Here is a 25,976-nt window from a genome sequence, read left to right as displayed (position 1 = left end):
CCCACAAGTAATGGATGATCCGTGGACTGGATACACTACAAGAGAAATAAATTTATCAGGTAAGCATAAATTATGTTTTTTATATTATTAATTTCCTTTGGGATAATATAAGACTACTGCACATTTGATATATACTTTTTTTTTTTTTTTTTTTTTTTTTACGTTTTGAAGAATACAGAAAGATGATAATACTGTCAGGGCCGGTGATAGGATTTTTGGCTACACAGGCATGGATAAATTTTGCGCCCCCCTCATTACATACCATACAAAATGTTACAAAGATGTACTAAAAAAAAAAGAAAATATAATTTCCCATTACCACATTAAAAAATTAAGAAAAGAAATATATATATATATATATATATATATATATATATATATATATATATATATATATATATATATATATATATATATACATACATACATACATACATACATACATACATACATACATACATACATACATACATACATACATACATACATACATACACACAGAGAGAGAGAAGCACACTCTCACAGGAAAGAACAACTGGCTCAATACTATTGTTAGCCTGTTCTATGGCGATTTACCACCTGGGTGCAGCTTCTTTTAGCCCAGTAATGCTTTTCACAGAGAAGAACTTTCCTGTAGTATATCAGTCTGATCCCGCCTATTACGGTCAGTCCAGCGCTGAAATACCAGGCAATTCCTCTCTGAACAAGTAACACAGCAACCACATACATACGCACATACATACGCACATACATACATAGATACATAGTCGTATGCAAAAGTTTCGGCACCCCTGACAATTTCCATGATTTTCATTTATAAATAATTGGGTGTTTTGGATCAGCAATTTCATTTTAATCCATCAAATAACTGAAGGACACAGTAATATTTCAGTAGTGAAATGAGATTTATTGGATTAACAGAAAATGTGCAATATGCATCAAAACTAAATTAGACAGGTGCATAAATTTGGGCACCCCAACATAAATATTGCATCAATATTTAGTAGAACCTCCTTTAGCAGAAATAACAACCTCTAGACGCTTTCTATAGCCTGTAATGAGTGTCTGGATTCTGGATGAAGGTAATTTGGACCATTCCTCTTTGCAAGACATCTTCAGTTCAGTTAGGTTTTATGGTTGCCGAGCATGGGTAGCCCGCTTTAAATCACCCAACAGATTTTCAATGATATTCAGGTCTGGGGACTGGGTTGGCCATTCCAGAACATTGTACTTGTTCCTCTGCATAAATGCCAGAGTAGATATTGAGCAGCATTTTGGGTCGTCGTCTTTTTTGTTGAAATATTCAGCTTAACTTCAACTTTGTGACCGATTCCTTAACATTATTCTCAAGCAGTGACGTGCGGTGACATCAGAGGCTGGTAAGGCAGTAGCTAGGATACGCCTTCATTCCTTAGATATCCTTTGTTGAAGAAATAGCAATACATGAGGTATCTATGTGCAGCCACCAATCAGCAGCTACTGAGCATATTTAGATATGATTTTCAACAAAGGATATCAAAAGAATGAAGAAAATTAGATATTAGATGTAAATTGGAAAGTTATTTAAAATTGCATGCTCTTTCAAAATCATGAAAGAAAACATATGGGTTTCATGTCCCTTTAAATGGTGTCTTGGAAAACTGGTCAACTTAGTAAACATCTGATTTTTGTCTTAAAGGATTGTAACAGAAACTCTTGCCAGATAACACAATGCTTGCTCTGATTATGAGATCTAGAAATCCATGCCCATTAAAATATGTTTAAAACATACTTTTTACTTTAATGCTGCAAATTATGCTTATATATTGTTTCATTATTCAGTAAACATAAAAATGTCTTGATCCAGTGGTGGCTGGTGAAATTTAAAGATGGTGAGGTGCTTGACCCCACCCCTTTAAATAAAGCCACACCATCAGATGGCGCTACCAATTCATTCAATTAAATAAATAAAAGGTAGACAGAAACACAGAAAAGCACTCGGGGGGAGAGGGAGAGAGAGACGGGGGGAGAGGGAGAGAGAGACGGGGGGAGAGAGACACAGAGGGTTAGAGAGAGAGAGACACAATCACACACAGAGGGTTAGAGAGAGAAAGAGAGACACAATCACACACAGAGGGTTAGAGAGAGAAAGAGAGACACAATCACACACAGAGGGTTAGAGAGAGAAAGAGAGACACAATCACACACAGAGGGTTAGAGAGAGAGAGACACAATCACACACAGAGGGTTAGAGAGAGAGAAAGAGAGAGAGACACAATCACACACAGAGGGTTAGAGAGAGAAAGAGACAATCACACACAGAGGGTTAGAGAGAGAGAGAGAGAGAGAGAGAAAGAGACACAATCATACACAGAGGGTTAGAGAGAGAGAGAAAGAGAGACACAATCACACACACAGGGTTAGAGAGAGAGAGAGAGACACAATCACACACAGAGGGTTATAGAGAGAGAGAGACAGAATCACACACAGAGGGTTATAGAGAGAGAGAAAGAGAGACACAATCACACACAGAGGGTTAGAGAGAGAAAGAGAGAGACACAATCACACACAGAGGGTTAGAGAGAGATAGAGAAAGAGAGAGACACAATCACACACACAGGGTTAGAGAGAGAGAAAGAGAGAGACACAATCACACACAGAGGGTTAGAGAGAAAGAGAGAGACAGAATCACACACAGAGGGTTAGAGAGAGAGAAAGAGAGAGACACAATCACACACAGAGGGTTAGAGAGAGAGAAAGAGAGAGAGACACAATCACACACAGAGGGTTAGAGAGAGAAAGAGACACAATCACACACAGAGGGTTAGAGAGAGAGAGAGAGAAAGAGACACAATCATACACAGAGGGTTAGAGAGAGAGAGAAAGAGAGACACAATCACACACACAGGGTTAGAGAGAGAGAAAGAGAGAGAGACACAATCACACACAGAGGGTTATAGAGAGAGAGAGAGACAGAATCACACACAGAGGGTTATAGAGAGAGAGAAAGAGAGACACAATCACACACAGAGGGTTAGAGAGAGAAAGAGAGACACAATCACACACAGAGGGTTAGAGAGAGATAGAGAAAGAGATAGACACAATCACACACAGAGGGTTAGAGAGAGAGAAAGAGAGACACAATCACACACAGAGGGTTAGAGAGAGAGAGAAAGAGAGAGACACAATCACACACACAGGGTTAGAGAGAAAGAGAGAGACAGAATCACACACAGAGGGTTAGAGAGAGAGAAAGAGAGACACAATCACACACAGAGGGTTAGAGAGAGAGAGAAAGAGAGAGACACAATCACACACACAGGGTTAGAGAGAAAGAGAGAGACAGAATCACACACAGAGGGTTAGAGAGAGAGAAAGAGAGAGAGAGACACAATCACACACAGAAGGTTAGAGAGAGACACAATCACACACAGGGTTAGAGAGAGATAGAGAAAGAGAGAGACACAATCACACACAGAAGGTTAGATAGAGAAAGAGAGAGACACAGTCACACACAGAGGGTTAGAGAGAGATAGAGAAAGAGAGAGAGACACAATCACACACAGAGGGTTAGAGAGAGAGAGAAAGAGACACAATAACACACAGAGGGTTAGAGAGAGAGAGAGACACAATCACACACAGAGGGTTAGAGAGAGAGAGAGAAAAAGAGAGAGACACAATCACACACAGAGGGTTAGAGAGAGACACAATCACACATAGAGGGTTAGAGAGACACACTATAACACACATAGGGTTAGAGAGAAGGAGAGAGAGAGACACAATCACACACAGAGGGTGAGAGAAAGAGACACAATCACACACAGAGGGTTAGAGAGACACATAAGGGATGAGAGAGTCAGAGGGAGAGGAAGAGAGACAGAGAGAGAAAGAGACCATGGGGGAGAACAACTCATAAGGAGAGAGATGGATAGATAGAGAGAGAGACACACACACACACAAGGGGGGGAGAGGGACCACTGCATTTTTAAGTAATAAAACAGCAGAGCTACAGAGAGTTCAGAAAGTGAGACTATAAATTAGTGTGAAGTACAGAGGCAAGCTGCTAATGTAGTGGGTGGGTGTAATTTTGAGTAAACAAAATACAAAAACGATCATTAAACTGCTGTTAAAGAGTAAAAAAACAAAAAACACTAAACCACATTCATTAAATTATCATTTTCACTAACAGAATCCCTTTCAGTAAAATCTACGGCTGCAGCACTTACTTTAATAAAATGTGGCTGAAACACTGCTCTCTCTGCCTCTCTCCCTTTCCTGCTCTGTAAGGATTCAGGAAGTGACAGTGGAACATTCCACTGCACTTAGAGGGGAAGAACAAACTCTTTTTCACTTTAGCCAAGCTGTCAGCTTCACAGGACAGCAACAAAATAAATTAAAGTTGTTTTTTTCCGTTTTTGTTTTGTTTTATATGATTTAACATCCAGTCCCAACCCTAAGTTCCACTCACTAATGCCTCTCACTGGATTGGTTCAGCCCAAATAGGACTGCCTCAAATAAGCAGTTAATGGGCCATGCAATGATCTTAACCACTTTCATCCAGTAGATGGTGCAGCATGTTGTGTAATGGTGGGAAGACCTGCTTGTGCCTCTCCATTGCACAACATGTAGCTGTGAAAAAAAATGCTGGGGGGGGGGGGGGGTAATGCAATTTTTTTTTTAAACCAATAAAAAAATATATATTTTTGCCCATATGAGAGTTGAAGCACTGCCTCACCTGCCTCTAGTAACTGCACATCACTCAAGAATCTCAAGTATCTTCTGATATTGAGTGGAATCCATCCAACCCTCAACTTTAACAAGATTCCCAGTACCGGCACCGGCCACACTGCCCCATAGCATGATGGAACATCCACCAAATTTTACTTTGGGTAGCAAGTGTTTGTCTTGGAACGCTGTGTTCTTTTGCCGCCATGCATAACGCCCCTTGTTATGACCAAATAACTCCATCTTTGTTTCATCAGTCCACAGCACCTTCTTCCAAAATGAAGCTGGCTTGTCCAAATGTGCGTTTGCATACCTCAAGCGACACTGGCGTGTGTGCACAAAAGGCTTCTTCCACATCTCTCCCATACAGCTTCGCCTTGTGCTAAGTACGCTGAATTGTTGAACGATGCACAGTGACACCATCTGCAGCAAGATGATGATGTAGGTCTTTGGAGGTGGTATGTGGGCTGTTTTTGACTGTTCTCACCATACTTTGCCTTTGCCTCTCCGATATTTTACTTGGCCTGCCACTTCTGGCCTTAACAAGAACTATGCCTATGGTCTTCCATTTTCTCACTATGTTCCTCACAGTGGACACCGACAGCTTAAATCTCTGCGATAGCTTTTTGTAGCCTTCCCCTAAACCATAATGTTGAACAATTTTTTTTTGTTTTCAGGTCATTTGAGAGTTGTTTTGAGGTCTCCATGTTGCCACTCTTCAGAGGAGAGTCAAAGAGAACAACTTGCAATTGGCTACCTTAAATACATTTTCTCATGATTGGATGCTCCTGTCTATGAAGCTCAAGGTTTAATGGGCTCACCAACCCAATTGTCTGTTCCAATTAATCAGTGCTAGGTAGTTACAGGTATTCAAATCAACAAAATGACAAGGGTGGCCAAATTTATGCATCTGTCTAATTTCGTTTTGATGCATATTACACATTTTCTGTTAATCCAATAAACCTCATTTCACTACTGAAATATTACGGTATCCTTCAGTTATTTGATAGATCAAAATTAAATTGCTAATCCAAACACCCAATTATTTATGAATGAAAATCATGGAATATATATATATAATCTCACTAAAGTGAGTACACCCCTCACATTTTTGTAAATATTTTATTTTATCTTTTCATGTTACAACATTGAAGAAATGACACTTTGCTGGGAGGTGTTATAGAATGAGCGCCTTTCGAGGGGCTATAGTACACTATAGGATGTATAGGCAATATATGAATATTTGTCTATAATTTAGGGTTCAAACAACTAAACACTAAATGTATGCATAGTTATAAAATTATATTTTGAAATTCAGACTAAGTGCTATTGTATTGTCTTGTTATCTTGCATTTGTTGATTATGCAAATCTACTGGGTTTACTGGTCCTTTAACACTTACATAGTGCAGCCAGAGCACAGTGCTGTTTGAACAGCTTGGTTTGGAGCAGCACTGCAAATCAAAAGAGCTAACATTTGCATATGTCCGGCATATGTTTCTCCAGACATGCTGCATTTTCTGCAATGGCCTCTTGGATTAGAGCATGTTCTGCCTTGGGGAAGGTCAGAAAGGAGCGTAGCGGAGTATCCGGTCTGCCTTGTAAACATGCAAGTGTAGTGCAATTCAAGCAGTCGCTCTGTTAATGGCTTTCCTCCCAGCTACTGTGCTGTTCCCAGAACCCAGCCAAGGGGCCCACCCGGAAATATCCCAGTAGACCAATCCGGCCCTGGCTTGAACACAGAGTACACAGATTTTGTTAGCTGGGACTAAGCATTGGTCGCTAGGTGCCTACCTCAGTCGACTGACTCGACTCGTCCCAAGGCTGGCCCTGAAGTTTATTTATAGGTAATGAAATAACTTTGCAGTTATACTTTTAATGTTTTTTTTTTTTTTTTTGCCCTCTTTCAACTTAATTTCAATTCTATGAATTGAGGCTTTTCTAATTCTTAGAACTTGAAATGCACCCTAAAGCCTTCTCAAAGCTAACCCTGCTACATATGTTTCCCTAATTGATTTTACCAGATAACAATCGCAAAACATAATTGCTAAACAATGCACTGTATACTACCTTAATGACAGCGGCTAGCCTTGCTGTCTGCTGACTAAAGCCCAGATTGGCTTCTTCATAAAAGGCAAATGAAGGAGTTTGGCTATTGCAAAACAATTGCAGTAAAAAAGGAAGTTTGTTTTAAAAATGTTAAAATTTGGCTGATATGTTCTATAGCAACACAACAGAAATGTCTTGTAATTACAAGGTGTTAAGTGTCCCATTTAATTACTTTGGAGGTTTAACCTGCATTGCACAGATCGTTATGGGAATCTTTGTTTGATGTTTGATTAGAGTTTTTTATAATCCTCTTCTACATCTGGGTTATTTTTTTAATGATGGTCTTTTTCTGAAAATTAAAAAAACTAAATGTAATTGTGTATTAACCAGAATTCTTTGTTTATTTAGTCTATTGTCTTTGCTTGCTGAGTTGCATGTTCTAGATAGGAACAGATGTTTTGCTGAGACAATTGCATAACCTTGAGATTGTGCCAGTGTGGGTCTGATTCCAGATTTGGCTTTAAAGATACATTATTCTGAAACATTTTATGATGCACGTGACCTCTATTAAAGGAAACACAAGTTATATAATTTGTATAATTTGATATATTCTATTTATTTTGTGTGAAAAGGTTAAAGGGACATTGTAGCACAACGATTTCATGTTCTAATTTGTGAGAGCATGTCTCTTTAGCTCTTCTGACTCTCTAAATCTGTGTTCAACACCAGCAAATAGGTTAAATACAATTAAAGGGACCATAAAGTAAAAACTAACCTTTCATGATAATTAGAGCATGCAACTTTCCAATTTTACTTTGATCAAATTTGCTTTGTTTTCTTGGTATCCTTTGTTGATGAGTAGGCTCTGAATCTGCAATTTACTACTGGGAGCTAGCTTAACACATCTGGTGAGACAATGACAAGAAGCATATGTACAAAATCACGAGGAATAAATGGAAACAGGTGTCAAATCAGTCCAGAGCGGAAAAGTAATAGAAGAGGTACACTTCTTACTTGCAGATGGAATGTATTCAGTGTTGGTAACAACCAATCATGTATCACTATAATGAACACCATCTGATGTACCTAACTAAATCTAAGTAACAGTCCCCCCCGGAAAACGGGCGCTCTATCAGCAGGGAGGTTTTCCTCCGTCCCCCTTGGTGAATGTGTGTGTGGAAAACGGACCTTCCGGTTATTTAATACAGATCAAACAAGTCAATGTCAGAGTGATGATAAACATAACACAGCTCCCCAGCAACGGCAGAAAACATACCTTGGGTATCCGTCAGTGTTGCATATGCAGATTTGTTTGTACTTCCAAATCCAACGGCCGTCTGTCCGTCTGAGCAAGCTCCGGTCCCACCTCCAACACAGCGCTCCGATGTAAAGAAACACCCCTGCAGCCCTATGCCGCCTGCTCCGTGCTCACTCTGGCCAAATAGAAAGCAATCATACAAAGGAAGTGAGAAGCACACGAGCACCAGCAATTGAATGTGTTATATTTGTAAATCCAAGAGCGGACAAGCACAAAATCACCAAAGTGAAGGGTACACATTACCCGGGTAAAAAGCAGAGAATAAAGGAAAAATAGTGCTGGAGCTTATAGCACACGGCTTACGCGTTTCGGCCTAAGCCTTACTCATAGCCAAATAAAATTAGCACGAGATCTACGTGCTTTAAAACTTAGCTCCAGCATTGATTGGCCGCCAGGATCCCTACCTGAGAATTGCTGGCCAATCACATAGATGCAAACTAACACACCCCCTTCCACCTGAGTCATGCACATTAGCTATTGCCTGCACGTCGGGGAGTGTAACCGCCCCCGGTCTAATCCCCCCCCCCCGGAGGCGAGAGCCCCAGAGCTATCAATCACTTTGCTACGTCCTGTGCGCTGGCTGTCATATACAATGACAGCTGGGCATGTTACCCGGCAACTAAAATAAAGTAAATATTAGTGAGGAAACCCCTTCACCCCAGCGCACAGGGCTAAGCAAATGTGAACAGCCCACAAACAAAATGATGAGTAGGCTCTGAATCTGCAATTTACTACTGGGAGCTAGCTTAACACATCTGGTGAGACAATGACAAGAAGCATATGTGCCGTCACCAATCTGCAGCTAGCTCCCAGTAATACATTGCTGCCCCTAAGCCTATTTTTCAATAAAGGATGACAAAACAAAGCAAATTTGATCATAAATGAAATTGTAAAGTTAGCTAAAATGACATGCTCTGTTTAAAATAGACAGCAAATTTAGCTTTCATGATTCAAAGTACCAGTTGGTAGACACTGAGAATGGTTTGTCCTGAAGCCTGTGTCTGTTGTGTGTGACTTATGCTTGTCTCATCAGCTGTCTCTGCTATGGACTAGAAGTAGTCTGTGACGCACATGTAGTACTTTAACTCCTTAACGACCAAGAACGCGTCGGGCACATCCTCAAAAAAATAATACCCTTAAGGACCAAGGACGTGCCTGACACGTCCTCTGGTGTTTGAAGCTCTGGAAGCGATCGTGATCGCTTCCAGGGTATTGCAGTGATGCTTAGATATTGAGGCATCACTGTAATACCTTTTTTTAAGCATCCAATGCAGAGAGAGCCACTCTGTGGCCCTCTTTGCATCGGCCAGCGATGGTGCAGATCGTTGGTGGGTGGGAGCCATTGCAGGGACGCAGGTGGACAGCCATCGCTGGAGGAAACGCATCAGAGGGGGGCAGAATCACATGCGGGGGTGCCGGATGCCAGAGGCGCACGGTGGCGGGAGCGGGTGGGAACGCCTCATTATGGGACAATTTGTTAAGGGAAGTAGGGGGTAAAATGTTATTGAGGGGGGGCAGCTACACTACAGAATAAATATATATATATATATATATATATATATATATTTATATTAACAAAAAAGCTAATTTTATGGCAAAATGGGTACTGGTTGACAGCTGTCGGTACCCAAGATGGTGGACAATAAGAGGGGGGGGGGAGGGTTAGAGAGCTGTTTATGGGGGACCAGGGAGGTTGGGGGCTAAGGGGGGATCCTACACAGAAGGAAAAAAAAAGCGCCTTTAATTATAGTACTGGCAGACTTTCTGCCAGTACTTAAGATGGCTGGGACAATGGTGGGGTGGGGTAGGGTAGGAAAGAGAGCTGTTTGGGAGGGATCGAGGCGGGGGGGGGGGATTGTGTCAGGTGGGAGGCTGATCTCTACACTAAAGCTAAAATTAACCATACAAGCTCCCTAATTAACCCTTTCACTGCTGGGCATGATACAAGTGTGGTGTGCAGCGGCATTTAGCGGCCTAATAATTACCAAAAAGCAATGCCAAAGCCATATATGCCTGCTATTTCTGAACAAAGGGGATCCCAGAGAAGCATTTAGAACCATTTGTGCCATAATTGCACAAGCCGTTTGTAAATAATTTCATTGAGAAACCTAGTTTGTGAACTTTTTTTTTATTTGATTGCATTTGGCGGTGAAATGGTGGCATGGAATATACCAAATAGGCCTAGATCAATACTTTGGGTTGTCTACTAAAAAAAAAAATAATACGTCAAGGGATATTCAGGGATTCCTAACAGATATCAGTGTTCCAATGTAACTATTGCTAATTTTGAAACGGTCAACAAATGGAAAAGTGGTCTGGTCACAAAGGGGTTAACTTTGTGTTTAACAGCTTTGCAGGGTCTAACCAATTAAACAGCTATAACTTAAAGGAGTATGTTTTGAATTGATATGGAAAACGTCAAGAAATGCTTGTCTTTTGCTAACTCGTTCTTATTATCCTTATCAGCCAATGAACAAGATATTTGCTCCCACAGACCTGTTGTGGGATAGAGACATACTTGCCCAGTATAAAATAAAAAAGTAGCTTTAAAAAATGTGTAGCATTTAAAATGTTATTTTAAAATGCATTAGAGAAAAAAAATACAACTTTAAATAATGATGTGCTCCTATCATTGTCTTTTAGCTGCTGCTGGAACATTTTTTTACACATTTCAAAATGCAATAACATTTGTATTTTGGGTTAAGAAAAAAAAAATAGTTTTACCTTTAGGATGAGACGGCCTTCTTTGGATAATTTCTGTAAGAGTGGCAAGTTGGCAACCATGCTTCTCTATACACTGTCAATTTACTCATTGTTAAAGGGACATATAACTTAAAATTTTACTTTTGTGATTCAGACAGAGCATACCATTTTTAAAGTTTCCAATTTTATTATCAAATTTGCTTTGTGTTCTTGTTGTTCTTTGTTGTAGAAATGTCTAGAATAGGTAGTGTGAACATGTATGGAGCACTAAATGACAGGAAATAGTTGCTAATTTATAACATTCTTGCAAAACTGCTGCCATATAGTGTTGCAGGCACGTGCACACTCCTGATCTTACCGTCCAGTTTTTCAGCAAAGGATAGAGAGAAAACAAATTAAATTTAATAGAAGTATATTGGAAAGTTGTTATAAAATTACATGTGCTATCTGAATCATGAAAGAGAAATTTTGGATTTTAGACTTCTTTAAATTATTTTAAATATATTTGGCACACAGTATGATCTGATTTAGCCAGGGTTCGTGATGAATGCGAATCAGATGTGCTATTGTACACGTTTCAATATACTTTCATGAATTAACCACAAATTAGATTTGCTTGTTAATATTGTAATGTGTGCTCTTTTTAGAAGGGGAATTAATTTACCCTCTGCTCTTCCTGAGATGCTGCAACAGATTCCTTATTTAATTATATCCATTCCTTGCAACACATCTTAATTTTTTTTCTTCATTATTTGTTATAAAAGCAAGTTTGGCAGCAACTCAATGGCAAAAACTAATTTTATGCTTTAGCTAACTTCGAATGAAAAAGAAGAGATGAACCTTTTGTCCAGGTGTTAGTTTGAATTAGGCCAGTTGTAAAACCTATTTCTCCAACCTGGAGTTTGAATCTAGTTCTTTTCATATTGCAAGGTTCTCCCATTGAACCATTTAATTTTTTTAAATGTATTTTCTTCATCACATCTTTTTCCCCTGCTCCTTTTATGACTCTTATTCCTTTTTCTTACTTCACTTGCTTGGCTATGTTAGACTGAGGTATGTGGGAGGGGTTTTGGGGTTTGGGACTCTTTGCCGCCTCCTAGTGGTAGAGAAGGGTAATTCTCATGAGTAATAAATCATGGACTCTCACCACCATGAAAGAAATTTAATTTCAAGTAAGTATAAATTGTTTTAGCTAAAAACACATTTCAAATTAGCTTTGCTTGACTTAAAGGATATTTAAATACTAAATACATTTCTTCTACTAGATACGACGAGTCCACGGATTCATCCTTTACTTGTGGGATATTATCATCCTAACAGGAAGTGGCAAAGAGCACCACAGCAGAGCTGTCTATATAGCTCCTCCCTTGACTCCACCCCCAGTCATTCTCTTTGCCTACACTAAGTAATAGGAAGGGTAAAGTGAAAGAGGTGATAAAATGTTAGTTTTTATTTTCTTCAAGCAAGACTTTTTTTTTATTTTAAATGGTACCGGTGAGTGCTATTTTCTCCCAGGCAGCAGATGGATGAAGATTTCTGCCTGGAGACTGATGATCTTAGCCAGGGGTGTCAAACTCAAATTCATCGGGGGCCGCATCAGCAGTTTGGTCACCCTCAAAGGGCCTGCTGCCCTCCCCAACCCCCCACCCCCTTTGTTTTTAGGCTGTTTTTCAGCCACAATAATTTTTGGTCATGGTATAATGTGACTTTTTTAAGATTAGGACACAAGGAAGGAACAATTATTTCTAATGTTGTTAAAGTTCACAACTTTTTCACATTCACACACATATGTACGCACACACACAGAAACATACATTCACACATTTACACACACACAAAAAACATACATTCACACTGTCACATTAACACACATACACATATTTTCACACACAAACATACCTTTACACACAAACACACATATTTACACACACAGACATATAAATTCACTGATACACCCACAAACATACATTCACACATTTACACACACACAAACATACATTAACACATTTACACACAAACATACATTTACACACACACACATACACATATTTACACACACATACTTACACACACAAACATACATTCACACATTTACACACACACACAAAAACTTTATTACTGCTCTGATTTAGGTGGGCAATAAACTAATGATAATGCAGTGTGAATATGTTTTCCCATGCATGCAAGCATAACAGGCAGGGATAAGGTTAATAAAATCTGTGCAGACTACAAATCAGTCACAGACAGTACAAGTGTAGGAGCAGACTCCCGAGATAAAGATTTGATTTATTACCTGGGGAAGGCTGAGAGCAGAATAAGACAATCTGCAGAGACAGAGCCTCAGAACGGCTGTTTACTTAGAATTGTCCTGCTGACATATTATTTAAAAAAAACATGTTTTCCTTACCAGCCTCGCTGTGTGCCTGCTGCTGCCGCCTCTCTGGTCTCTGCTGCTAGCCCTTTTCCCGCGCATGCAGATACATAGGGAAGCTGGGAGGAAGTGATGAGGGAGCAGGAGGTCAGTGTCTTGTTCTCACTCAGTCACTTCCTACCAGCCAGAAGTTTTCCATAAGTTAAATATGTATGTGAAGGCTGGCGGCCGGCGGCGGCTACACGGGCCACATGACGAGGTCTGGTGGGCCGGATTCGGCCCGCGGGCCTTGTGTTTGACACCCATGATATTAGCAGTTGTCACTAAGATCCAGAGACGTTCTCACAGAATGGCTGAGGAGTACTTAAACTTCAGTGTGAGGAACGTTTTTCATGCTACAAGCATTAAGGTATGTTCAGTCATTTTTTCTGGAGAGACTGTTATTTCAGAATTGGCTGACAGTATTCCCATAAGGGAAGGGGTAAGCAGTAATCCTAATATGAAAGAGAAGGGTATTACTGGGACCTGTATGTTGGGCTGAAAAAATGGTTGACACTGATGGCATAATGTTTGTTGGGCAAACGATTTTATGTTTGGAGGACAATTAACGTTTTTTCTTTTGTGTGAAGCAAACGTTTTTATTATTATGGCAATGGAGGGTGCACATGGCTTATTTTAGACCTGGGTATAATGAAACCCACATGGCTAGGTTTTAGACCGCTTTGTAGCGGTTTCTTTGCAAGGCTGTGAGACATCGCTGTAGATGGGCGGGGCCTATTTTTGCTCCTCAGTTGCGCAGTTGAATTCCCCATGCAAGCTCCAGCTCCGGTGGGCCTCAAAGGAAGGAATGGGCCTAATCGAAGTGTTAAACTGGTTTTACAGTCCCCTGAGGGCAGGTAGGCGCCACAGCAGAGCTGTGGCGAGGTGCGTTTTTTTTTTTTGGTTAATCATAACGTTTTCTTGAATAACGTTTTTCTTAAGTATTCCTTTCCTTGTGGTGCAATCTTAGCTGGCAAGATAAGACACATATATACTAAAATTGAGATAATTTTCTCACTTTAAAGCAGTTTTGGAAAATTTGTACGCTTTTTTTCTCTTAAAGGTGCAGTACCGTTTTTTCAGATTGTTTTTTTTTTTTTTCATTAAATAAAGTGTTTTCAAACCTGTTTGTGGTCATTACTAGCCTGGGTTAACATGTCTGACATTGAGGAAAGCCAATGTTCCATGTGTTTAGAAGCCATTGTGGAACCCCCACTTAAAATGTGTCCCTCATGTACTGAAAGGGCCTTACATTGCAAAGAACATATTTTAGCTGATAAAAGTATGTCTCAGGATGATTCTCAGTCAGAAGAGAATCGGGTTATGCCATATGCTTCTCCCCAAGTGTCACAACCTTTAACGCCCGCCCAAGCGACGCCAAGTACTTCTAGTGCGTCTAATTCCTTCACCCTGCAAGATATGGCTGCAGTTATGTCTACTACCCTTAGAGGTATTATCTAAACTGCCAGGTTTACAGGGTAAGCGCATCAGGTCAGGTATTAGAGTAAATGCTGAGCCCTCTGACGCGTTATTGGCCATCTCCGATGTACCCTCACAGTGTTCTGATTTGAGGGTGGGGGAATTGTTGTCTGAGGGAGAGCTTTCTGATTCAGGAAAGATGTTCCCTCAAACAGACTCAGATGTGACAGCCTTTAAGTGTAAGCTTGAACACCTCCGCTTGTTACTCAGGGAGGTCTTAGCGACTCTGGATGATTGTGACCCTATTGTCATTCCACCAGAGAAACTGTGTAAAATGGATAAATATCTGGAGGTCCCTACTTAATGTTTTTCCAGTCCCTAAAAGAATTTCGGACATGGTTACTAAGGAATGGGATAGACCAGGCATTACGTTCTCTCCCCCTCCTACTTTTTAAGAAAATGTTTCCCATATCTGACACCATTCGGGATTCGTGGCAGACGGTCCCTAAGGTGGAGAGAGCTATTTCTACCCTGGCTAAGCGTACAACTATACCCATTGAGGACAGTTGTGCTTTCAAAGATCCTATGGATAAAAAATTAGAGGGGCTTCTAAAGAAATTGTTCATCATGGTTTTCTTCTACAACCTATAGCGTGCATTGCTCCAGTAACTACTGCACCAGCTTTTTGGCTTGAGGCTCTAGAGGAGTCTCTTAAGGTTGAGACCCCATTAGATGATATTTTGGATAGAATTAAGGCTCTCAAGCTAGCTAATTCTTTTATTACAGATGCCACTTTCCAAATGGCTAAATTAGCGGCAAAGAATGCAGGCTTTGCCATTTTAGCGCGTAGAGCGTTATGGCTTAAGTCTTGGTCTGCTGATGTGTCATCTAAATCCAAGCTTTTAGCTATTCCCTTTAAGGGTATGACCCTATTTGGGCCTGAACTAAAGGAGATAATTTCTGACATTACTGGAGTTAAAGGTCATGCCCTTCCTCAGGACAAGACGGTTAAAATGAGGACCAAACAGAATAATTTTCGTTCCTTTCGAAACTTTAAAGGCGGTCCCTCTACCGCCTCATCCGCCTCCAAGCAGGAGGGGAACTTTGCTCAATCCAAGTCAGTCTGGAGACCTAACCAGACCTGGAATAAAGGTAAACAGGCCAAGAAGCCCACTGCTGCTACCAAGACAGAATGAAGGGGCAGCCCCCGATCCGGGATTGGATCTAGTAGGGGCAGACTTTCTGTCTTCGCTCAGGCTTGGGCAAGAGACGTTCAGGATTCCTGGGCATTAGAAATTGTGACCCAGGGGTATCGTCTAGAATTCAAGGATTCTCTCCCAAGAGGGAGATTTCATCTTTCACGTTTGTCTGTAGACCAGACAAAAAGAGAGGCGTTCTTACGCTGTGTAGAAGGCCTATATACCATGGGTGTAATCTGCCCAGTTCCAAAATTAGAACAAGGGCAGGGGTTTTACGCCAATCTGTTCGTGGTTCCCAAAAAAAGAGGGAACCTTCAGACCGATTTTAGATCTCAAAAGTCTAAACAAATTTCTCAGAGTCCCATCGTTCAAGATGGAGACCATACGAACAATTTTATCAATGATCCAGGAGGGTCAATATATGACCACTGTGGATTTGAAGGATGCGTATCTTCACATTCCTATCCACAAAGATCACCAGTTCCTCAGGTTCGCCTTCCTGGACAAACATTACCAGTTTGTGGCCCTTCCTTTCGGGTTGGCCACAGCTCCCAGAATCTTCACAAAGGTGCTAGGGTCCCTTCTGGTGGTTCTAAGGCCGCGGGGCATAGCAGTGGCGCCCTATCTTGACGCCTGAATCAAAATATCGTCCACTTACCATCTAGCCAAATCTCACACGGACATCGTGTTGGCTTTTCTAAGAACTCACGGGTGGAAGGTGAACATAAAAAAGAGTTCACTAGTTCCTCTGACAAGAGTTCCATTCCTAGGAACTCTGATAGACTCGGTAGACATGAAAATTTTTCTGACGGAGGTCAGAAAATCAAAAATCTTAACTACTTGCCGAGCACTTCATTCCATTCCTCGGCCGTCAGTGGTGCAGTGTATGGAGCTCATTGGGTTAATGGTAGCGGCAATGGACATAGTTCCGTTTGCTCGCTTACATCTCAGACCACTGCAGCTGTGCATGCTCACAGTGGAATGGGGATTATGCGGATTTATCTCCGCGGATAAATCTGGATCTAGAGACCAGAAACTCTCTTTATTGGTGGTTGTCACAGGATCATCTGTCCCAGGGAATGTGCTTCCGCAGGCCAGTATAGGGTTATAGTGACAACGGACGCCAGCCTCTTGGGCTGGGGTGCAGTCTGGAATTCCCTGATGGCTCAGGGTGTGTTGACTCAGGAGGAGTTCCTACTGCCAATAAATATTCTAGAACTGAGAGCGATATTCAACATGCTTCAAGCGTGGCCTCAGCTGGCTTCGGCCAAATTCATAAGATTCAAGTCAGACAATATCACAACTGTAGCATATATCAATCATCAAGGGGGAACAAAGAGTTCTCTAGCGATGATGGAGGTTTCCAAAATAATTCGATGGGCAGAGACTCACTCTTGCCATCTATCATCAATCTATATCCCAGGAGTGGAGAACTGGGAAGCGGATTTTCTAAGTAGTCAGACTTTTCATCCGGGGGAGTGGGAGCTCCATCCGGAGGTGTTTGCAAAATTGATTAATCAATGGGGCACACCGGAATTGGATCTGATGACATCTCGTCAGAATGCCAAACTTCCTTGTTACGGGTCCAGATCAATGGATCCTCAAGCAGTACTGATAGAGGCTCTAGCATTACCTTGGTCATTTCAACCTGGCTTATGTGTTTCCTCCTTTTCCTCTCCTACCTCGTCTGATTGCCAGAATCAAACAGGAGAGGGCTTCGGTAATCTTGATAGTGCCTGCGTGGCCCTACAGGACCTGGTATGCAGATCTGGTGGAAATGTCATCTCTGCCACTGAGACAGGACCTTCTCATTCAGGGTCTGTTCCAACATCCAAATCTAATTTCTCTGCAACTAACTACCTGGAGATTGAACGCTTGATTTTATCTAAGCAGGGATTCTCTGAGTCGGTCATTGATACCTTGATTCAGGCTCGAAAGCCTGTCACTAGGAAAACATCCAGAGCTCCGCCCCCAGCTTTACAGCTACAATATGAATATTTAAGGAGGCAGGAGAGTGGGAGTAGCTGGGGGCGGAGCTCTGGATGTTGCCGAGGTGCAGATAAAACTGAGACACTGCTGGGGTAGAATCCCAGTGATTAAGCTCATGTGCAGTTTGTTAGTGTTACAATTAAATGCTCTACATCTCTCAGGCTCAGCTGATATACATGTAAAATACATCTGCCCATATAAAAAAAACCCCAGTGTAACTGTGCATATATCTGACTCCCTCTTTGTCATCACTACGACACTCTGAATATTTTCACACACAGCTCTGTAAAACATCTCAGGATCATGTTTCACAGAGCTGTGAGTGGAATATTCCAGTTGTCTACTGAATGCTTACCGGGAGGAGAGGGGGGAGGGAGATCGTGCCCAGCCAGTGTAAACAGTCAGGAAGAAACGGCTGAGAGAGATGAGGGGATTTGTGACAAGCTTATCTATTACACAGACAGCCCCAGCATGGGGGCTGGCTGTAAAGGACACTAGATAAAGAGTGTAGAAAAAGCCTTGCTCTAAAGCTAGTTGAAATTACGTTCGTATTCTCATGCACTGAGAAGATTAGAAACTTTATAATTATTTTTAGGAGAGTTAGCAGCAAAATTGCCAACACATGTCAATTATAAACTTCATCTTCTTTTGGTGCTTAATTTAAATAGCCTATATTTTTTTGAGTGTATAATGGCCCTTTAATAAATCTAAGGGGTAAATTTAAGAAGCTACACACACAGCCACCAATTTTAGAAACATAAACTGCTTATTTTGTTTCTGTGACCTCAGATTTGGCAAGACCATATACCCTGCTTTGGTTGTGCAAGAGGTTAAATTTTGCCAGCATTGCAAGTGGCGATTGCAGACGGACAGGTCCAGTGCTTGCAAACCTGTGCCTGCAATCATGATAAATTTTGCTACATAAAGAAAACTGTTGGATCTGATAACATGGTTGTACAGCCTTGATTTTATCGTACACCTTTTGAAAACATTTTTTATTTCCCAGAAACGGATATCTGTTTGTATATACAAACCTCACGTGAGTCATTCTTTATCAAGATAAATGACAAATGAATACGGTATTTGATTTGTATACTGGTGTAAATGTATCTGAAATATGCAGGTGTGTAGACAGACATATTTGCAATTATGTATTCACAGATATTGCTACTTACACAGTTGCTCCATACTTAAAGGGCACAAACGTTTTTTAAAAAAAAAAATATGGGCTTCATTTATCAAGCTGCGATAGCCGGTTTGGAGCTCTGGCTTTGAGTTTGAGACGCTAGTTATGTAGCAGCGTCTTTAACCTCTCCTCCACCTAAGGTGTGGCAAATTGCAATCATCTCGATTGGAATTATTGACAGCACCCTCAAAAAGGCAAGCAGGGGACGGCATTGCACAAGCAGCGGCTTGTGCAATGTTATCTGTGGGCAGTGTACTGCTGCCCGCTTGCCGCGGGGCTGAGCAGACGAGGTTCATAACTGAACCTTGTTCCACCCACCCTTTGATAAATCAAGCCCTTTGTGCTGTAAATAGGGAGGACGTTTTGGCTAATTACCATAGGGCTCCATTGAGGTCCCTCAGTAGCTTGGGTTACAAACTTAAAGAGGCACAACAATTTACTTGTTTCATCATATTACTTCTCTTTATAACCATTATTTAAAGGAATAGTCAAGTCAAAATATTTTTTGCATGATTCAGATAGAGCAGGCAATTTTACACAACTTTCTAATTTACTCCTTTTATCAATTTTCCTTCGTTTTCTAAGTATCTTTATTTGAAAAAGCAAGAATGTATGCATAGGAGCCAGCCCATTCTTGGTTCAGAACCTAGGTAGCACCCTCTAATTGGTGTCTAAATGTAGCCACCAATCAGCAAGCGCTACCCAAGGGCTAAACCAAAAATGGACTGGCTCCTAAACTTCCATTCAAATAAAGATAAAAAGATAACTAAAAATAATTGATAATAGGAGGACATTAGAAAGTTAATTACAATTGCATGCTCTATCTGAACCATGAATTTTTAATTTTTACTAGACTATTCCTTTAATTCCTTCACTATCGTTAATTTGTACCGGAGAATTTTTAGCATTTTTGCTATCACTCCATTTAAAAAGATTTTGATTTGCCTATGTACATTTTTCAAGTACACAAAGCTTTGAGCTAGGCCCATTATAGCATATTTGAAGCCTCTGGCCGCCAAATTATTATATTAAAAAAGTTTATTTCTTTCTAATGACACGGTGAGTCCACGGATCATCTTAATTACTGTTGGGAATATCACTCCTGACCAGCAGGAGGAGGCAAAGAGCACCACAGCAAAAGCTGTTAAATACCACTCCCCCTACCCACAATCCCCAGTCATTATCTTTGCTTGTATTGGTTGCAAGTAGGGCTAACGATAGGTGTCTGATTCTTCAATCAAGAGTTTTTTTTTTTTTTTTTTAAGCAGAGCAAGTTTGCTCTGGTTTTCTTTGGGGTTTAGCCGTAGTCCGCGTCGGTCTCTTCAGTAGATCAAGTGGCGGCTTTTAAGCATTTGGGAACTTGTGCGGTATAATCCCCACTGGGCCATCCAAGTAATTTCATGCTGCCCTTGGTTGAAAGTTTGAGTAAGTTTACTCAGCCTTTTCTTTTCTCTTGTTAAGTGTATCCAGTCCACGGATCATCCATTACTTGTGGGATATTCTCCTTCCCAACAGGAAGTTGCAAGAGGATCACCCACAGCAGAGCTGCTATATAGCTCCTCCCCTCACTGCCATATCCAGTCATTCTCTTGCAACTCTCAACTAAGATGGAGGTCGTAAGAGGACTGTGGTGTTTTATACTTAGTTTATTTCTTCAATCAAAATTTTGTTATTTTTAAATGGTACCGGAGTGTACTGTTTATCTCAGGCAGTATTTGGAAGAAGAATCTGCCTGCGTTTTCTATGATCTTAGCAGAAGTAACTAAGATCCTTTGCTGTTCTCACATATTCTGAGGAGTGAGGTAACTTCAGCGTGCAGGTTTTCCTGTAATAAGGTATGTGCAGTTAAAATATTTTTCTAGGGATGGAATTTGCTAGAAAATGCTGCTGATGCCGAAGTAATTTAAGTAAAGCCTTAAATGCAGTGATAGCGACTGGTATCAGGCTTATTAATAGAGATACATACTCTTATAAAAGTGTATTTTAAAACGTTTGCTGGCATGTTTAATCGTTTTTTACATATGTTTGGTGATAAAACATATTGGGGCCTAGTTTTTTCCACATGGCTGGCTTGAATTTTGCCTAGAAACAGTTCCCTGAGGCTTCCCACTGTTGTAATATGAGTGGGAGGGGCCTATTTTGGCGTTTTTTTGCACAGCAAAAATTACAGACACAGACATCCAGCTTCTTCCTGCATGATCCAGGACTTCTCTGAAGGGCTCAAAAGGCTTCAAAAGTCGCATTGAGGGAGGTAAAAAGCCACAGTAGAGCTGTGGCAGTTGTTGTGACTGTTTAAAAAAACGTTTTTGTCATTTGTTATTCCGTTTTTGGTATTAAGGGGTTAATCATCCATTTGCAAGTGGGTGCAATGCTCTGCTAACTTATTACATACACTGTAAAAATTTCGTTAGTGTAACTGCATTTTTTCACTGTTATTTCAAAATTTGGGAAAATGTGTTTCTTAAAGGCGCAGTAACGTTTTTTATATTGCTTGTAAACTTGTTTTAAAGTGTTTTCCAAGCTTGCTAGTCTCATTGCTAGTCTGTTTAAACATGTCTGACACAGAGGAACCTACTTGTTCATTATGTTTGAAAGCCATGGTGGAGCCCCATAGGAGAATGTGTACTAAATGTATTGATTTCACCTTAAACTGTAAAGATCAGTCTTTATCTATAAAAGAATTATCACCAGAGGGTTCTGTCGAGGGGGAAGTTATGCCGACTAACTCTCCCCACGTGTCAGACCCTTCGCCTCCCGCTCAGGGGACGCACGCTAATATGGCGCCAATTACATCAGGGCCGCCCATAGCGATTACCTTGCAGGAATAATACCCTGTCAGAGGTATTATCTAGATTGCCTGAATTAAGAGGCAAGCGCGATAGCTCTGGGGTTAGGAGAGATACAGAGCGCGCAAATGCTGTTAGAGCCATGTCTGATACTGCGTCACAGTATGCAGAACATGAGGACGGAGAGCTTCAGTCTGTGGGTGACATCTCTGACTCGGGGAAACCTGATTCAGAGATTTCTAATTTTAAATTTAAGCTTGAGAACCTCCGTGTATTGCTTGGGGAGGTATTAGCTGCTCTGAATGACTGTAACACAGTTGTAATTCCAGAGAAATTGTGTAGGCTGGATAGATACTATGCGGTGCCGGTGTGTACTGACGTTTTTCCTATACCTAAAAGGCTTACAGAAATTATTTGCAAGGAGTGGGATAGACCCGGTGTGCCCTTTTCCCCACCTCCTATATTTTTTTTTTTTTTAAATTCTTTATTTATTCAGCGAAGAGACATAGCATGAATCAAAACAGAAGAAAAGAAAACATTTCCCGATTCCTGGGAAGATTGTTACAGAGTATCAAACTAGCATTGATTCATCAATTGGTTTTACATCAACATGACATATCTCTCACAGTTTTTCTTTTTTTTTTTTAAATTTCCCCCCCCCCCTCCCTTTCTCCCCCTCCTCCCTTATGCGCCTATTACTCAGCCAGCCGGCTCCTCTTCCCTCCCCCAGGGTGTCAGTCCTCCCCGTCCACCTCCCGTCCCACCTTCCACTAAAGAAGCGATATCTCTCTATTTACTATTCTGCAAGATCTACCTTCCATTCTCCTCGTAACTGAGCTTCCAACAGATATTCGGAATTGCGTATGGGGTATAAGATTCTCGCCAATTGTGGAGCATGTAGTGAGTGTAAGTAAGTGTCCCATTTCTTCATGAAACGTGCCGTGCGGTTTGCTATATCTCCCAAAGTGTCTGCCTGTTCGTGTATCAGCTGTGCATGTATCTCATTTTTTAACTGCAATAGGGTTGGTGCACGTCTATCTATCCAGTACTTCAGAATCATTTTCCTCGCTTGGAGAATGACATTGTGTAGAAAAGCTGTCTTATTTCTGGGCAGCTTAGGCGTATCTAGGAATAATACCATTTGTGGTGTAAGCGTTGCCACTTGTATGTTCAGGGAACGTAGCCAATGACAAATCATTCCCCAAAACTTCTTCAGCCTAGGGCACTCCCATAGCATATGCAACAAGGATGCCTGTGCCTTAGAGCACTTCGGACAATTCCCCGTGTGATCCCTTTCCCATTTTCTGTATTGGTGAGGAGTCACATAGGCGCCCTGCAATATTTTTGTGTGAGATTCTCTAATGTTCATCGCCAAGGTGGCTCTCCGAACATTTTCGATACTATTTTGGATCTGTGCTTTGGCTATAGGAACATTCAGAATTCCGGTCCATTTTTCCCCTAGGTATTCCAGGGTATGTCCGTTAGTGGGGGCCAACAATGTCTGGTATATTGGGGAGATGGAAGTGCAACCCTGGGAGTATAGACTGCAGAGTTGGTGGACACCACTGTTAGGTTCAGGGAAATCTTCTGAGTTAACCAACTCCAAGACGTAATGCCTAGCCTGGAGGTAGGCGAAGTGGTGCGTACGTGGCAGATTGTAAGTCGTTTGGAGTTGTGAGAAAGTACATATAGTTTTCCCAGTGCCCTCCAGCATCTTGGACACCCTGTCTAGTCCCAAAGACTTCCAGGTCTTGAATGTCTGCGTGGTCATGCCTGGCACGAAGTGTGGATTCCCCTGCAGGGGTAAATACTTCGATATTTCATGACTACATTTCAATTTGCTGCATATTTTTCTCCATGCCTGTAAAGGCTGTGACATGAGGGGATAATGTATCAGAGACTTGTCTAGCTTATCAGCCTTAAGATGTGGAAGAACAGAGAGCGACCAAGGCTGAACCACCTGCCGCTCTAGTTCTGGGATTGTGAAATGACTATTTCCCGTTAGCCAGTCTAGGACGTATTTCGCCTGTGCCGCCCAGCAATAGAGCTCAACATTGGGGACCGCCATACCCCCCGAGGAAACTGCGCTCATCATTCTACTGGAGTGAATTCTGTGTTTTTTCCTAGCCCAGGTAAAAGACAGAAAGAGTGACTTCCAATAGAGCAAGTCCTTCTTGTGTATAAGTAATGGCAACATCTGCATTATGTAGAGCAGCTTGGGAAATAGGACCATTTTGATGAGAGCTATCCTACCTGAAACAGTCAATGGTAGCCCCATCCAGTGTTTGATCAGATCCGAGGCACCTTTTTTCAGGGGCGCGTAATTTATTTCGTACCAGTTCGCCGGATCTCGCGAGAGTTTGACTCCTAGATATTTAAAGGTAGTCCCCGCTACTCGAAAGTCGTATTGGAGGTCAGGTATATCGTTGGCATAAGATAACCATATTAGCTCCGTTTTATCAGTGTTGACTTTGTAGCCAGAGATAAGGCCAAAGTCTTTAATGATATCCATTAGTATTGGGGTGTTAAGTCTGGGGTCTTGGATATACAACACCATGTCATCCGCAAAAAGTGACAAATGTAATGTCTTGTCACCTAACTTGAGGCCTCGTGTAGTATGTCTGATTTTCACTGCGAGAGGCTCTAACGCCAGGTCAAACAAAAGAGGCGAGAGCGGGCAGCCCTGCCTCGTACCTCTACTTAAGGCAAATGGTTGGGATGGTACTCCGTTCACCACTATCGCAGCCTGGGGGCTAGCATACATTGCTTTTAAGGCTCTCACAAAGTTCCCATTTATCCCAAAACGCTCCAGAGTATAGAACAAGTGACTCCATAGGACCTTGTCGAAGGCCTTTTCCGCGTCTACTAGCAGTGCACATGCTTCGTCTTGTTGCGGTACCCGATTTTTACTTGCTCTATCCCAATAATGGGTGAGCAGGAACTGTAAGGTGCGCACATTGATTACCGAAGATCTGCCTTTCACAAATCCCGTCTGGTTTTCATGAATGAGGTTAGGGAGCACTATTGCTAGCCTGTCTGCTAGAATTTTCGTGAACAATTTATAATCCGAATTCATTAATGAAATCGGACGATAGGATTCCGGGGCCAAGCAGTCTCTATCCGGTTTGAGAATCAAACTGATATTTGCTTCTGTGAATCTCTGTGACAAGCAGGCTTCTCCTTGTAGAATACCATTAAACAACTTAGTCAGTGGACCAGCTATTTCTTGCCCAAGTATCTTATAAAACTCCCCGGGTAGGCCATCAGGACCCGGGGCTTTGTCCAGAGGAAGTTTCCCTATAAAGGTAAGTACTTCACTTGGGGCTATGTTTGCGCTTAGCGCTTGTCGCTGTGGCTCCGTTAAAGTGGCTAGAGGAATGTCTCTCCAAAAATTTTCCCGAATGGTTGTATCTACCTCATGTGCGGTGTACAATTTTGAATAGAATTGCGTAAATGCCCTCTGTATTCCTGTTGTGTCGGTATAAACCATGTCATTGTGTTTAATAGCCGGTATTATGTTACTACCTCTATTTAGTTTGGTCAGTCTGGCCAGCATCTTTCCTGTCTTATTGCCATAACGGTAGTACCTGGCCTGTAATCTTGTGGCATCCCATGCCACGGTTTGCGTTAAGTATGTATCCCTGTGCGCTTTGGTGTCATGATATTTGAGTCTGTTCTCTGTCGTAGGGTTACGTAAGTATCTATTTCTGGCATTCAAAAGTTGCTTGAGTAACAACTCTTCCCTGACCTGCTTTTTCTTTTTGAAATTTATGACATAAGTCGTCGTAGAGCCTCTCAGCACTGCCTTGGCTGCCTCCCAGAACAATACTGGATTGTTCCTATGTCCCTGATTCGTTTCAGCGTATGCTAACCACTCCCCTATAAGGTGTTTCCTGAAGTTGTCATCATGTATTAGATACTTGGGGAATAACCATCTGGTACTGAAAGGTCTGGCTGCTCCTAGCTGTAGCTTTAATGTAATTGGGGCATGGTCTGAGAGAACTGGATTATCTATTCCCGTGTCCCTGACCCTGGAGTTCATGGACCTAGAAATCAGAAAATAATCTATGCGTGATAGTGTCTTTTGCCGGAGTGGCACATGTAAAGCTCTTAACCTCCGGGTTTCTATCCCTCCAGATGTCAGTGAGGAGAAGTGCATTTCGGAACCTACGAAGTAGATTTGTGTCCCTCCTAGCATTGAGTTTGGTGTTACGA

At 41.5% G+C, this 25,976-nt stretch overlaps 1 protein-coding gene across 2 annotated transcripts in view; it reads left to right on the top strand.

Annotated features, from left to right (window-relative positions):
* The window catches only part of LOC128639107 (beta-1,4-galactosyltransferase 3), a 443,577-nt gene that overhangs the window by 101,780 nt on the left and 315,821 nt on the right, over positions 1 to 25,976 (top strand). The window lies entirely within an intron of this gene.

The sequence above is a fragment of the Bombina bombina genome, chromosome 8, assembly GCF_027579735.1.
Source record: "Bombina bombina isolate aBomBom1 chromosome 8, aBomBom1.pri, whole genome shotgun sequence".
Lineage (NCBI taxonomy): Eukaryota > Metazoa > Chordata > Amphibia > Anura > Bombinatoridae > Bombina > Bombina bombina.
Note: the sequence above shows the minus strand (reverse complement) of the source record. Positions and strands in the feature narration are given on the sequence as shown.